Here is a 9,928-nt window from a genome sequence, read left to right as displayed (position 1 = left end):
AGGTTTCTTTCCTTTTCGGAGGTGCGTTCGCACTGCAGAAAGCCCATAGGAAAGGAGGAGGAGCTGTCAACGGGCATTCTAAGCTGAATGTGCCTGCTCTCGTCGGATCGCGGCCGCCAGCCAGCTTGAGGCCTGGCAAGTACCAGTATGGGTGACCGGCTGGGAATCCCAGGTCCTGTTGACTTTTAAGGCCGTGAGTAGGTTTCTTTCCTTTTCGGAGGTGCGTTCGCACTGCAGAAAGCCCATAGGAAAGGAGGAGGAGCTGTCAACGGGCATTCTAAGCTGATGGTGCCTGCTCTCGTCAGATCGCGGCCGCCAGCCCGCTTGAGGCCTGGCAAGTACCAGTATGGGTGACCGGCTGGGAATCCCAGGTCCCGTTGACTTTTAAGGCCGTGAGTAGGTTTCTTTCCTTTTCGGAGGTGCGTTCGCACTGCAGAAAGCCCATAGGAAAGGAGGAGGAGCTGTCAACGGGCATTCTAAGCTGAATGTGCCTGCTCTCGTCAGATCGCGGCCGCCAGCCAGCTTGAGGCCTGGCAAGTACCAGTATGGGTGACCGGCTGGGAATCCCAGGTCCCGTTGACTTTTAAGGCCGTGAGTAGGTTTCTTTCCTTTTCGGAGGTGCGTTCGCACTGCAGAAAGCCCATAGGAAAGGAGGAGGAGCTGTCAACGGGCATTCTAAGCTGAATGTGCCTGCTCTCGTCAGATCGCGGCCGCCAGCCAGCTTGAGGCCTGGCAAGTACCAGTATGGTTGACCGGCTGGGAATCCCAGGTCCCGTTGACTTTTAAGGCCGTGAGTAGGTTTCTTTCCTTTTCGGAGGTGCGTTCGCACTGCAGAAAGCCCATAGGAAAGGATGAGGAGCTGTAACGGGCATTCTAAGCTGAATGTGCATGCTCTCGTCAGATCGCGGCCGCCAGCCAGCTTGAGGCCTGGCAAGTACCAGTATGGGTGACCGGCTGGGAATCCCAGGTCCCGTTGACTTTTAAGTCCGTGAGTAGGTTTCTTTCCTTTTCGGAGGTGCGTTCGCACTGCAGAAAGCCCATAGGAAAGGAGGAGGAGCTGTCAACGGGCATTCTAAGCTGAATGTGCCTGCTCTCGTCAGATCGCGGCCGCCAGCCAGCTTGAGGCCTGGCAAGTACCAGTATGGGTGACCGGCTGGGAATCCCAGGTCCCGTTGACTTTTAAGGCCGTGAGTAGGTTTCTTTCCTTTTCGGAGGTGCGTTCGCACTGCAGAAAGCCCATAGGAAAGGAGGAGGAGCTGTCAACGGGCATTCTAAGCTGAATGTGCCTGCTCTCGTCAGATCGCGGCCGCCAGCCCGCTTGAGGCCTGGCAAGTACCAGTATGGGTGACCGGCTGGGAATCCCAGGTCCCGTTGACTTTTAAGGCCGTGAGTAGGTTTCTTTCCTTTTCGGAGGTGCGTTCGCACTGCAGAAAGCCCATAGGAAAGGAGGAGGAGCTGTCAACGGGCATTCTAAGCTGAATGTGCCTGCTCTCGTCGGATCGCGGCTGCCAGCCAGCTTGAGGCCTGGCAAGTACCAGTATGGGTGACCGGCTGGGAATCCCAGGTCCCGTTGACTTTTAAGGCCGTGAGTAGGTTTCTTTCCTTTTCGGAGGTGTGTTCGCACTGCAGAAAGCCCATAGGAAAGGAGGAGGAGCTGTCAACGGGCATTCTAAGCTGAATGTGCCTGCTCTCGTCAGATCGCGGCCGCCAGCCAGCTTGAGGCCTGGCAAGTACCAGTATGGGTGACCGGCTGGGAATCCCAGGTCCCGTTGACTTTTAAGGCCGTGAGTAGGTTTCTTTCCTTTTCGGAGGTGCGTTCGCACTGCAGAAAGCCCATAGGAAAGGAGGAGGAGCTGTCAACGGGCATTCTAAGCTGATGGTGCCTGCTCTCGTCAGATCGCGGCCGCCAGCCCGCTTGAGGCCTGGCAAGTACCAGTATGGGTGACCGGCTGGGAATCCCAGGTCCCGTTGACTTTTAAGGCCGTGAGTAGGTTTCTTTCCTTTTCGGAGGTGCGTTCGCACTGCAGAAAGCCCATAGGAAAGGAGGAGGAGCTGTCAACGGGTTCTAAGCTGAATGTGCCTGCTCTCGTCAGATCGCGGCCGCCAGCCAGCTTGAGGCCTGGCAAGTACCAGTATGGGTGACCGGCTGGGAATCCCAGGTCCCGTTGACTTTTAAGGCCGTGAGTAGGTTTCTTTCCTTTTCGGAGGTGCGTTCGCACTGCAGAAAGCCCATAGGAAAGGAGGAGGAGCTGTCAACGGGTTCTAAGCTGAATGTGCCTGCTCTCGTCAGATCGCGGCCGCCAGCCCGCTTGAGGCCTGGCAAGCACCAGTATGGGTGACCGGCTGGGAATCCCAGGTCCCGTTGACTTTTAAGGCCGTGAGTAGGTTTCTTTCCTTTTCGGAGGTGCGTTCGCACTGCAGAAAGCCCATAGGAAAGGAGGAGGAGCTGTCAACGGGCATTCTAAGCTGAATGTGCCTGCTCTCGTCGGATCGCGGCCGCCAGCCAGCTTGAGGCCTGGCAAGTACCAGTATGGGTGACCGGCTGGGAATCCCAGGTCCCGTTGACTTTTAAGGCCGTGAGTAGGTTTCTTTCCTTTTCGGAGGTGCGTTCGCACTGCAGAAAGCCCATAGGAAAGGAGGAGGAGCTGTCAACGGGCATTCTAAGCTGAATGTGCCTGCTCTCGTCAGATCGCGGCCGCCAGCCAGCTTGAGGCCTGGCAAGTACCAGTATGGGTGACCGGCTGGGAATCCCAGGTCCCGTTGACTTTTAAGGCCGTGAGTAGGTTTCTTTCCTTTTCGGAGGTGCGTTCGCACTGCAGAAAGCCCATAGGAAAGGAGGAGGAGCTGTCAACGGGCATTCTAAGCTGAATGTGCCTGCTCTCGTCAGATCGCGGCCGCCAGCCAGCTTGAGGCCTGGCAAGTACCAGTATGGGTGACTGGCTGGGAATCCCAGGTCCCGTTGACTTTTAAGGCCGTGAGTAGGTTTCTTTCCTTTTCGGAGGTGCGTTCGCACTGCAGAAAGCCCATAGGAAAGGAGGAGGAGCTGTCAACGGGCATTCTAAGCTGAATGTGCCTGCTCTCGTCAGATCACGGCCGCCCGCCCGCTTGGGGCCTGGCAAGTACCAGTATGGGTGACCGGCTGGGAATCCCAGGTCCTGTTGACTTTTAAGGCCGTGAGTAGGTTTCTTTCCTTTTCGGAGGTGCGTTCGCACTGCAGAAAGCCCATAGGAAAGGAGGAGGAGCTGTCAACGGGCATTCTAAGCTGAATGTGCCTGCTCTCGTCGGATCGCGGCCGCCAGCCAGCTTGAGGCCTGGCAAGTACCAGTATGGGTGACCGGCTGGGAATCCCAGGTCCCGTTGACTTTTAAGGCCGTGAGTAGGTTTCTTTCCTTTTCGGAGGTGCGTTCGCACTGCAGAAAGCCCATAGGAAAGGAGGAGGAGCTGTCAACGGGCATTCTAAGCTGAATGTGCCTGCTCTCGTCAGATCGCGGCCGCCAGCCAGCTTGAGGCCTGGCAAGTACCAGTATGGGTGACCGGCTGGGAATCCCAGGTCCCGTTGACTTTTAAGGCCGTGAGTAGGTTTCTTTCCTTTTCGGAGGTGCGTTCGCACTGCAGAAAGCCCATAGGAAAGGAGGAGGAGCTGTCAACGGGCATTCTAAGCTGAATGTGCCTGCTCTCGTCAGATCGCGGCCGCCAGCCCGCTTGAGGCCTGGCAAGTACCAGTATGGGTGACCGGCTGGGAATCCCAGGTCCCGTTGACTTTTAAGGCCGTGAGTAGGTTTCTTTCCTTTTCGGAGGTGCGTTCGCACTGCAGAAAGCCCATAGGAAAGGAGGAGGAGCTGTCAACGGGCATTCTAAGCTGAATGTGCCTGCTCTCGTCGGATCGCGGCCGCCAGCCAGCTTGAGGCCTGGCAAGTACCAGTATGGGTGACCGGCTGGGAATCCCAGGTCCCGTTGACTTTTAAGGCCGTGAGTAGGTTTCTTTCCTTTTCGGAGGTGCGTTCGCACTGCAGAAAGCCCATAGGAAAGGATGAGGAGCTGTCAACGGGCATTCTAAGCTGAATGTGCCTGCTCTCGTCAGATCGCGGCCGCCAGCCAGCTTGAGGCCTGGCAAGTACCAGTATGGGTGACCGGCTGGGAATCCCAGGTCCCGTTGACTTTTAAGGCCGTGAGTAGGTTTCTTTCCTTTTCGGAGGTGCGTTCGCACTGCAGAAAGCCCATAGGAAAGGAGGAGGAGCTGTCAACGGGCATTCTAAGCTGAATGTGCCTGCTCTCGTCAGATCGCGGCCGCCAGCCAGCTTGAGGCCTGGCAAGTACCAGTATGGGTGACCGGCTGGGAATCCCAGGTCCCGTTGACTTTTAAGGCCGTGAGTAGGTTTCTTTCCTTTTCGGAGGTGCGTTCGCACTGCAGAAAGCCCATAGGAAAGGAGGAGGAGCTGTCAACGGGCATTCTAAGCTGAATGTGCCTGCTCTCGTCAGATCGCGGCCGCCAGCCAGCTTGAGGCCTGGCAAGTACCAGTATGGGTGACCGGCTGGGAATCCCAGGTCCCGTTGACTTTTAAGGCCGTGAGTAGGTTTCTTTCCTTTTCGGAGGTGCGTTCGCACTGCAGAAAGCCCATAGGAAAGGAGGAGGAGCTGTCAACGGGCATTCTAAGCTGAATGTGCCTGCTCTCGTCAGATCGCGGCCGCCAGCCAGCTTGAGGCCTGGCAAGTACCAGTATGGGTGACCGGCTGGGAATCCCAGGTCCCGTTGACTTTTAAGGCCGTGAGTAGGTTTCTTTCCTTTTCGGAGGTGCGTTCGCACTGCAGAAAGCCCATAGGAAAGGAGGAGGAGCTGTCAACGGGCATTCTAAGCTGAATGTGCCTGCTCTCGTCAGATCGCGGCCGCCAGCCCGCTTGAGGCCTGGCAAGTACCAGTATGGGTGACCGGCTGGGAATCCCAGGTCCCGTTGACTTTTAAGGCCGTGAGTAGGTTTCTTTCCTTTTCGGAGGTGCGTTCGCACTGCAGAAAGCCCATAGGAAAGGAGGAGGAGCTGTCAACGGGCATTCTAAGCTGAATGTGCCTGCTCTCGTCGGATCGCGGCCGCCAGCCAGCTTGAGGCCTGGCAAGTACCAGTATGGGTGACCGGCTGGGAATCCCAGGTCCCGTTGACTTTTAAGGCCGTGAGTAGGTTTCTTTCCTTTTCGGAGGTGCGTTCGCACTGCAGAAAGCCCATAGGAAAGGAGGAGGAGCTGTCAACGGGCATTCTAAGCTGATGGTGCCTGCTCTCGTCAGATCGCGGCCGCCAGCCCGCTTGAGGCCTGGCAAGTACCAGTATGGGTGACCGGCTGGGAATCCCAGGTCCCGTTGACTTTTAAGGCCGTGAGTAGGTTTCTTTCCTTTTCGGAGGTGCGTTCGCACTGCAGAAAGCCCATAGGAAAGGAGGAGGAGCTGTCAACGGGTTCTAAGCTGAATGTGCCTGCTCTCGTCAGATCGCGGCCGCCAGCCAGCTTGAGGCCTGGCAAGTACCAGTATGGGTGACCGGCTGGGAATCCCAGGTCCCGTTGACTTTTAAGGCCGTGAGTAGGTTTCTTTCCTTTTCGGAGGTGCGTTCGCACTGCAGAAAGCCCATAGGAAAGGAGGAGGAGCTGTCAACGGGTTCTAAGCTGAATGTGCCTGCTCTCGTCAGATCGCGGCCGCCAGCCCGCTTGAGGCCTGGCAAGCACCAGTATGGGTGACCGGCTGGGAATCCCAGGTCCCGTTGACTTTTAAGGCCGTGAGTAGGTTTCTTTCCTTTTCGGAGGTGCGTTCGCACTGCAGAAAGCCCATAGGAAAGGAGGAGGAGCTGTCAACGGGCATTCTAAGCTGAATGTGCCTGCTCTCGTCGGATCGCGGCCGCCAGCCAGCTTGAGGCCTGGCAAGTACCAGTATGGGTGACCGGCTGGGAATCCCAGGTCCCGTTGACTTTTAAGGCCGTGAGTAGGTTTCTTTCCTTTTCGGAGGTGCGTTCGCACTGCAGAAAGCCCATAGGAAAGGAGGAGGAGCTGTCAACGGGCATTCTAAGCTGAATGTGCCTGCTCTCGTCAGATCGCGGCCGCCAGCCAGCTTGAGGCCTGGCAAGTACCAGTATGGGTGACCGGCTGGGAATCCCAGGTCCCGTTGACTTTTAAGGCCGTGAGTAGGTTTCTTTCCTTTTCGGAGGTGCGTTCGCACTGCAGAAAGCCCATAGGAAAGGAGGAGGAGCTGTCAACGGGCATTCTAAGCTGAATGTGCCTGCTCTCGTCAGATCACGGCCGCCCGCCCGCTTGGGGCCTGGCAAGTACCAGTATGGGTGACCGGCTGGGAATCCCAGGTCCTGTTGACTTTTAAGGCCGTGAGTAGGTTTCTTTCCTTTTCGGAGGTGCGTTCGCACTGCAGAAAGCCCATAGGAAAGGAGGAGGAGCTGTCAACGGGCATTCTAAGCTGAATGTGCCTGCTCTCGTCGGATCGCGGCCGCCAGCCAGCTTGAGGCCTGGCAAGTACCAGTATGGGTGACCGGCTGGGAATCCCAGGTCCCGTTGACTTTTAAGGCCGTGAGTAGGTTTCTTTCCTTTTCGGAGGTGCGTTCGCACTGCAGAAAGCCCATAGGAAAGGAGGAGGAGCTGTCAACGGGCATTCTAAGCTGAATGTGCCTGCTCTCGTCAGATCGCGGCCGCCAGCCAGCTTGAGGCCTGGCAAGTACCAGTATGGGTGACCGGCTGGGAATCCCAGGTCCCGTTGACTTTTAAGGCCGTGAGTAGGTTTCTTTCCTTTTCGGAGGTGCGTTCGCACTGCAGAAAGCCCATAGGAAAGGAGGAGGAGCTGTCAACGGGCATTCTAAGCTGAATGTGCCTGCTCTCGTCAGATCGCGGCCGCCAGCCCGCTTGAGGCCTGGCAAGTACCAGTATGGGTGACCGGCTGGGAATCCCAGGTCCCGTTGACTTTTAAGGCCGTGAGTAGGTTTCTTTCCTTTTCGGAGGTGCGTTCGCACTGCAGAAAGCCCATAGGAAAGGAGGAGGAGCTGTCAACGGGCATTCTAAGCTGAATGTGCCTGCTCTCGTCGGATCGCGGCCGCCAGCCAGCTTGAGGCCTGGCAAGTACCAGTATGGGTGACCGGCTGGGAATCCCAGGTCCCGTTGACTTTTAAGGCCGTGAGTAGGTTTCTTTCCTTTTCGGAGGTGCGTTCGCACTGCAGAAAGCCCATAGGAAAGGATGAGGAGCTGTCAACGGGCATTCTAAGCTGAATGTGCCTGCTCTCGTCAGATCGCGGCCGCCAGCCAGCTTGAGGCCTGGCAAGTACCAGTATGGGTGACCGGCTGGGAATCCCAGGTCCCGTTGACTTTTAAGGCCGTGAGTAGGTTTCTTTCCTTTTCGGAGGTGCGTTCGCACTGCAGAAAGCCCATAGGAAAGGAGGAGGAGCTGTCAACGGGCATTCTAAGCTGAATGTGCCTGCTCTCGTCAGATCGCGGCCGCCAGCCAGCTTGAGGCCTGGCAAGTACCAGTATGGGTGACCGGCTGGGAATCCCAGGTCCCGTTGACTTTTAAGGCCGTGAGTAGGTTTCTTTCCTTTTCGGAGGTGCGTTCGCACTGCAGAAAGCCCATAGGAAAGGAGGAGGAGCTGTCAACGGGCATTCTAAGCTGAATGTGCCTGCTCTCGTCAGATCGCGGCCGCCAGCCCGCTTGAGGCCTGGCAAGTACCAGTATGGGTGACCGGCTGGGAATCCCAGGTCCCGTTGACTTTTAAGGCCGTGAGTAGGTTTCTTTCCTTTTCGGAGGTGCGTTCGCACTGCAGAAAGCCCATAGGAAAGGAGGAGGAGCTGTCAACGGGCATTCTAAGCTGAATGTGCCTGCTCTCGTCGGATCGCGGCCGCCAGCCAGCTTGAGGCCTGGCAAGTACCAGTATGGGTGACCGGCTGGGAATCCCAGGTCCCGTTGACTTTTAAGGCCGTGAGTAGGTTTCTTTCCTTTTCGGAGGTGCGTTCGCACTGCAGAAAGCCCATAGGAAAGGAGGAGGAGCTGTCAACGGGCATTCTAAGCTGAATGTGCCTGCTCTCGTCAGATCGCGGCCGCCAGCCCGCTTGAGGCCTGGCAAGTACCAGTATGGGTGACCGGCTGGGAATCCCAGGTCCCGTTGACTTTTAAGGCCGTGAGTAGGTTTCTTTCCTTTTCGGAGGTGCGTTCGCACTGCAGAAAGCCCATAGGAAAGGAGGAGGAGCTGTCAACGGGCATTCTAAGCTGAATGTGCCTGCTCTCGTCGGATCGCGGCCGCCAGCCAGCTTGAGGCCTGGCAAGTACCAGTATGGGTGACCGGCTGGGAATCCAAGGTCCCGTTGACTTTTAAGGCCGTGAGTAGGTTTCTTTCCTTTTCGGAGGTGCGTTCACACTGCAGAAAGCCCATAGGAAAGGAGGAGGAGCTGTCAACGGGCATTCTAAGCTGAATGTGCCTGCTCTCGTCAGATCGCGGCCGCCAGCCAGCTTGAGGCCTGGCAAGTACCAGTATGGGTGACCGGCTGGGAATCCCAGGTCCCGTTGACTTTTAAGGCCGTGAGTAGGTTTCTTTCCTTTTCGTAGGTGCGTTCGCACTGCAGAAAGCCCATAGGAAAGGAGGAGGAGCTGTCAACGGGCATTCTAAGCTGAATGTGCCTGCTCTCGTCAGATCGCGGCCGCCAGCCAGCTTGAGGCCTGGCAAGTACCAGTATGGGTGACCGGCTGGGAATCCCAGGTCCCGTTGACTTTTAAGTCCGTGAGTAGGTTTCTTTCCTTTTCGGAGGTGCGTTCGCACTGCAGAAAGCCCATAGGAAAGGAGGAGGAGCTGTCAACGGGCATTCTAAGCTGAATGTGCCTGCTCTCGTCAGATCGCGGCCGCCAGCCCGCTTGAGGCCTGGCAAGTACCAGTATGGGTGACCGGCTGGGAATCCCAGGTCCCGTTGACTTTTAAGTCCGTGAGTAGGTTTCTTTCCTTTTCGGAGGTGCGTTCGCACTGCAGAAAGCCCATAGGAAAGGAGGAGGAGCTGTCAACGGGCATTCTAAGCTGAATGTGCCTGCTCTCGTCGGATCGCGGCCGCCAGCCAACTTGAGGCCTGGCAAGTACCAGTATGGGTGACCGGCTGGGAATCCCAGGTCCCGTTGACTTTTAAGGCCGTGAGTAGGTTTCTTTCCTTTTCGGAGGTGCGTTCGCACTGCAGAAAGCCCATAGGAAAGGAGGAGGAGCTGTCAACGGGCATTCTAAGCTGAATGTGCCTGCTCTCGTCAGATCGCGGCCGCCAGCCAGCTTGAGGCCTGGCAAGTACCAGTATGGGTGACCGGCTGGGAATCCCAGGTCCCGTTGACTTTTAAGGCCGTGAGTAGGTTTCTTTCCTTTTCGGAGGTGCGTTCGCACTGCAGAAAGCCCATAGGAAAGGATGAGGAGCTGTCAACGGGCATTCTAAGCTGAATGTGCCTGCTCTCGTCAGATCGCGGCCGCCAGCCAGCTTGAGGTCTGGCAAGTACCAGTATGGGTGACCGGCTGGGAATCCCAGGTCCCGTTGACTTTTAAGGCCGTGAGTAGGTTTCTTTCCTTTTCGGAGGTGCGTTCGCACTGCAGAAAGCCCATAGGAAAGGAGGAGGAGCTGTCAACGGGCATTCTAAGCTGAATGTGCCTGCTCTCGTCAGATCGCGGCCGCCAGCCCGCTTGAGGCCTGGCAAGTACCAGTATGGGTGACCGGCTGGGAATCCCAGGTCCCGTTGACTTTTAAGGCCGTGAGTAGGTTTCTTTCCTTTTCGGAGGTGCGTTCGCACTGCAGAAAGCCCATAGGAAAGGAGGAGGAGCTGTCAACGGGCATTCTAAGCTGAATGTGCCTGCTCTCGTCGGATCGCGGCCGCCAGCCAGCTTGAGGCCTGGCAAGTACCAGTATGGGTGACCGGCTGGGAATCCCAGGTCCCGTTGACTTT

At 56.9% G+C, this 9,928-nt stretch overlaps 43 pseudogenes; all 43 read left to right on the top strand.

Moving 5' to 3' along the window:
- Positions 1 to 65: 65 nt before the first annotated feature.
- Positions 66 to 184, top strand: LOC136592482 (5S ribosomal RNA; annotated as a pseudogene).
- An 80-nt stretch (positions 185 to 264) lies between these two features.
- On the top strand, positions 265 to 383 carry LOC136592584 (5S ribosomal RNA; annotated as a pseudogene).
- An 80-nt stretch (positions 384 to 463) lies between these two features.
- LOC136592394 (5S ribosomal RNA) lies at positions 464 to 582 on the top strand (annotated as a pseudogene).
- An 80-nt stretch (positions 583 to 662) lies between these two features.
- On the top strand, positions 663 to 781 carry LOC136592486 (5S ribosomal RNA; annotated as a pseudogene).
- A 278-nt stretch (positions 782 to 1,059) lies between these two features.
- On the top strand, positions 1,060 to 1,178 carry LOC136592369 (5S ribosomal RNA; annotated as a pseudogene).
- An 80-nt stretch (positions 1,179 to 1,258) lies between these two features.
- LOC136592531 (5S ribosomal RNA) lies at positions 1,259 to 1,377 on the top strand (annotated as a pseudogene).
- Positions 1,378 to 1,457: 80 nt separating this feature from the next.
- LOC136592481 (5S ribosomal RNA) lies at positions 1,458 to 1,576 on the top strand (annotated as a pseudogene).
- Positions 1,577 to 1,656: 80 nt separating this feature from the next.
- LOC136592358 (5S ribosomal RNA) lies at positions 1,657 to 1,775 on the top strand (annotated as a pseudogene).
- An 80-nt stretch (positions 1,776 to 1,855) lies between these two features.
- LOC136592583 (5S ribosomal RNA) lies at positions 1,856 to 1,974 on the top strand (annotated as a pseudogene).
- Positions 1,975 to 2,448: 474 nt separating this feature from the next.
- Positions 2,449 to 2,567, top strand: LOC136592475 (5S ribosomal RNA; annotated as a pseudogene).
- An 80-nt stretch (positions 2,568 to 2,647) lies between these two features.
- On the top strand, positions 2,648 to 2,766 carry LOC136592393 (5S ribosomal RNA; annotated as a pseudogene).
- An 80-nt stretch (positions 2,767 to 2,846) lies between these two features.
- On the top strand, positions 2,847 to 2,965 carry LOC136592488 (5S ribosomal RNA; annotated as a pseudogene).
- A 279-nt stretch (positions 2,966 to 3,244) lies between these two features.
- On the top strand, positions 3,245 to 3,363 carry LOC136592474 (5S ribosomal RNA; annotated as a pseudogene).
- Positions 3,364 to 3,443: 80 nt separating this feature from the next.
- Positions 3,444 to 3,562, top strand: LOC136592392 (5S ribosomal RNA; annotated as a pseudogene).
- Positions 3,563 to 3,642: 80 nt separating this feature from the next.
- LOC136592530 (5S ribosomal RNA) lies at positions 3,643 to 3,761 on the top strand (annotated as a pseudogene).
- An 80-nt stretch (positions 3,762 to 3,841) lies between these two features.
- On the top strand, positions 3,842 to 3,960 carry LOC136592472 (5S ribosomal RNA; annotated as a pseudogene).
- An 80-nt stretch (positions 3,961 to 4,040) lies between these two features.
- Positions 4,041 to 4,159, top strand: LOC136592390 (5S ribosomal RNA; annotated as a pseudogene).
- Positions 4,160 to 4,239: 80 nt separating this feature from the next.
- Positions 4,240 to 4,358, top strand: LOC136592389 (5S ribosomal RNA; annotated as a pseudogene).
- An 80-nt stretch (positions 4,359 to 4,438) lies between these two features.
- On the top strand, positions 4,439 to 4,557 carry LOC136592388 (5S ribosomal RNA; annotated as a pseudogene).
- An 80-nt stretch (positions 4,558 to 4,637) lies between these two features.
- On the top strand, positions 4,638 to 4,756 carry LOC136592387 (5S ribosomal RNA; annotated as a pseudogene).
- An 80-nt stretch (positions 4,757 to 4,836) lies between these two features.
- LOC136592529 (5S ribosomal RNA) lies at positions 4,837 to 4,955 on the top strand (annotated as a pseudogene).
- Positions 4,956 to 5,035: 80 nt separating this feature from the next.
- Positions 5,036 to 5,154, top strand: LOC136592471 (5S ribosomal RNA; annotated as a pseudogene).
- Positions 5,155 to 5,234: 80 nt separating this feature from the next.
- On the top strand, positions 5,235 to 5,353 carry LOC136592582 (5S ribosomal RNA; annotated as a pseudogene).
- Positions 5,354 to 5,827: 474 nt separating this feature from the next.
- On the top strand, positions 5,828 to 5,946 carry LOC136592470 (5S ribosomal RNA; annotated as a pseudogene).
- An 80-nt stretch (positions 5,947 to 6,026) lies between these two features.
- Positions 6,027 to 6,145, top strand: LOC136592386 (5S ribosomal RNA; annotated as a pseudogene).
- Positions 6,146 to 6,424: 279 nt separating this feature from the next.
- LOC136592469 (5S ribosomal RNA) lies at positions 6,425 to 6,543 on the top strand (annotated as a pseudogene).
- An 80-nt stretch (positions 6,544 to 6,623) lies between these two features.
- Positions 6,624 to 6,742, top strand: LOC136592385 (5S ribosomal RNA; annotated as a pseudogene).
- An 80-nt stretch (positions 6,743 to 6,822) lies between these two features.
- Positions 6,823 to 6,941, top strand: LOC136592528 (5S ribosomal RNA; annotated as a pseudogene).
- An 80-nt stretch (positions 6,942 to 7,021) lies between these two features.
- LOC136592468 (5S ribosomal RNA) lies at positions 7,022 to 7,140 on the top strand (annotated as a pseudogene).
- An 80-nt stretch (positions 7,141 to 7,220) lies between these two features.
- On the top strand, positions 7,221 to 7,339 carry LOC136592384 (5S ribosomal RNA; annotated as a pseudogene).
- Positions 7,340 to 7,419: 80 nt separating this feature from the next.
- LOC136592383 (5S ribosomal RNA) lies at positions 7,420 to 7,538 on the top strand (annotated as a pseudogene).
- Positions 7,539 to 7,618: 80 nt separating this feature from the next.
- On the top strand, positions 7,619 to 7,737 carry LOC136592527 (5S ribosomal RNA; annotated as a pseudogene).
- Positions 7,738 to 7,817: 80 nt separating this feature from the next.
- Positions 7,818 to 7,936, top strand: LOC136592466 (5S ribosomal RNA; annotated as a pseudogene).
- An 80-nt stretch (positions 7,937 to 8,016) lies between these two features.
- On the top strand, positions 8,017 to 8,135 carry LOC136592526 (5S ribosomal RNA; annotated as a pseudogene).
- An 80-nt stretch (positions 8,136 to 8,215) lies between these two features.
- Positions 8,216 to 8,334, top strand: LOC136592585 (5S ribosomal RNA; annotated as a pseudogene).
- An 80-nt stretch (positions 8,335 to 8,414) lies between these two features.
- LOC136592382 (5S ribosomal RNA) lies at positions 8,415 to 8,533 on the top strand (annotated as a pseudogene).
- An 80-nt stretch (positions 8,534 to 8,613) lies between these two features.
- LOC136592381 (5S ribosomal RNA) lies at positions 8,614 to 8,732 on the top strand (annotated as a pseudogene).
- Positions 8,733 to 8,812: 80 nt separating this feature from the next.
- LOC136592525 (5S ribosomal RNA) lies at positions 8,813 to 8,931 on the top strand (annotated as a pseudogene).
- Positions 8,932 to 9,011: 80 nt separating this feature from the next.
- LOC136592571 (5S ribosomal RNA) lies at positions 9,012 to 9,130 on the top strand (annotated as a pseudogene).
- An 80-nt stretch (positions 9,131 to 9,210) lies between these two features.
- Positions 9,211 to 9,329, top strand: LOC136592379 (5S ribosomal RNA; annotated as a pseudogene).
- An 80-nt stretch (positions 9,330 to 9,409) lies between these two features.
- On the top strand, positions 9,410 to 9,528 carry LOC136592490 (5S ribosomal RNA; annotated as a pseudogene).
- An 80-nt stretch (positions 9,529 to 9,608) lies between these two features.
- On the top strand, positions 9,609 to 9,727 carry LOC136592524 (5S ribosomal RNA; annotated as a pseudogene).
- Positions 9,728 to 9,807: 80 nt separating this feature from the next.
- Positions 9,808 to 9,926, top strand: LOC136592464 (5S ribosomal RNA; annotated as a pseudogene).
- The last annotated feature ends 2 nt before the right edge of the window (positions 9,927 to 9,928 follow it).

This window comes from Eleutherodactylus coqui, unplaced genomic scaffold (assembly GCF_035609145.1).
Source record: "Eleutherodactylus coqui strain aEleCoq1 unplaced genomic scaffold, aEleCoq1.hap1 HAP1_SCAFFOLD_519, whole genome shotgun sequence".
NCBI lineage: Eukaryota > Metazoa > Chordata > Amphibia > Anura > Eleutherodactylidae > Eleutherodactylus > Eleutherodactylus coqui.
This window is presented reverse-complemented; position numbering and strand designations above follow the sequence as displayed.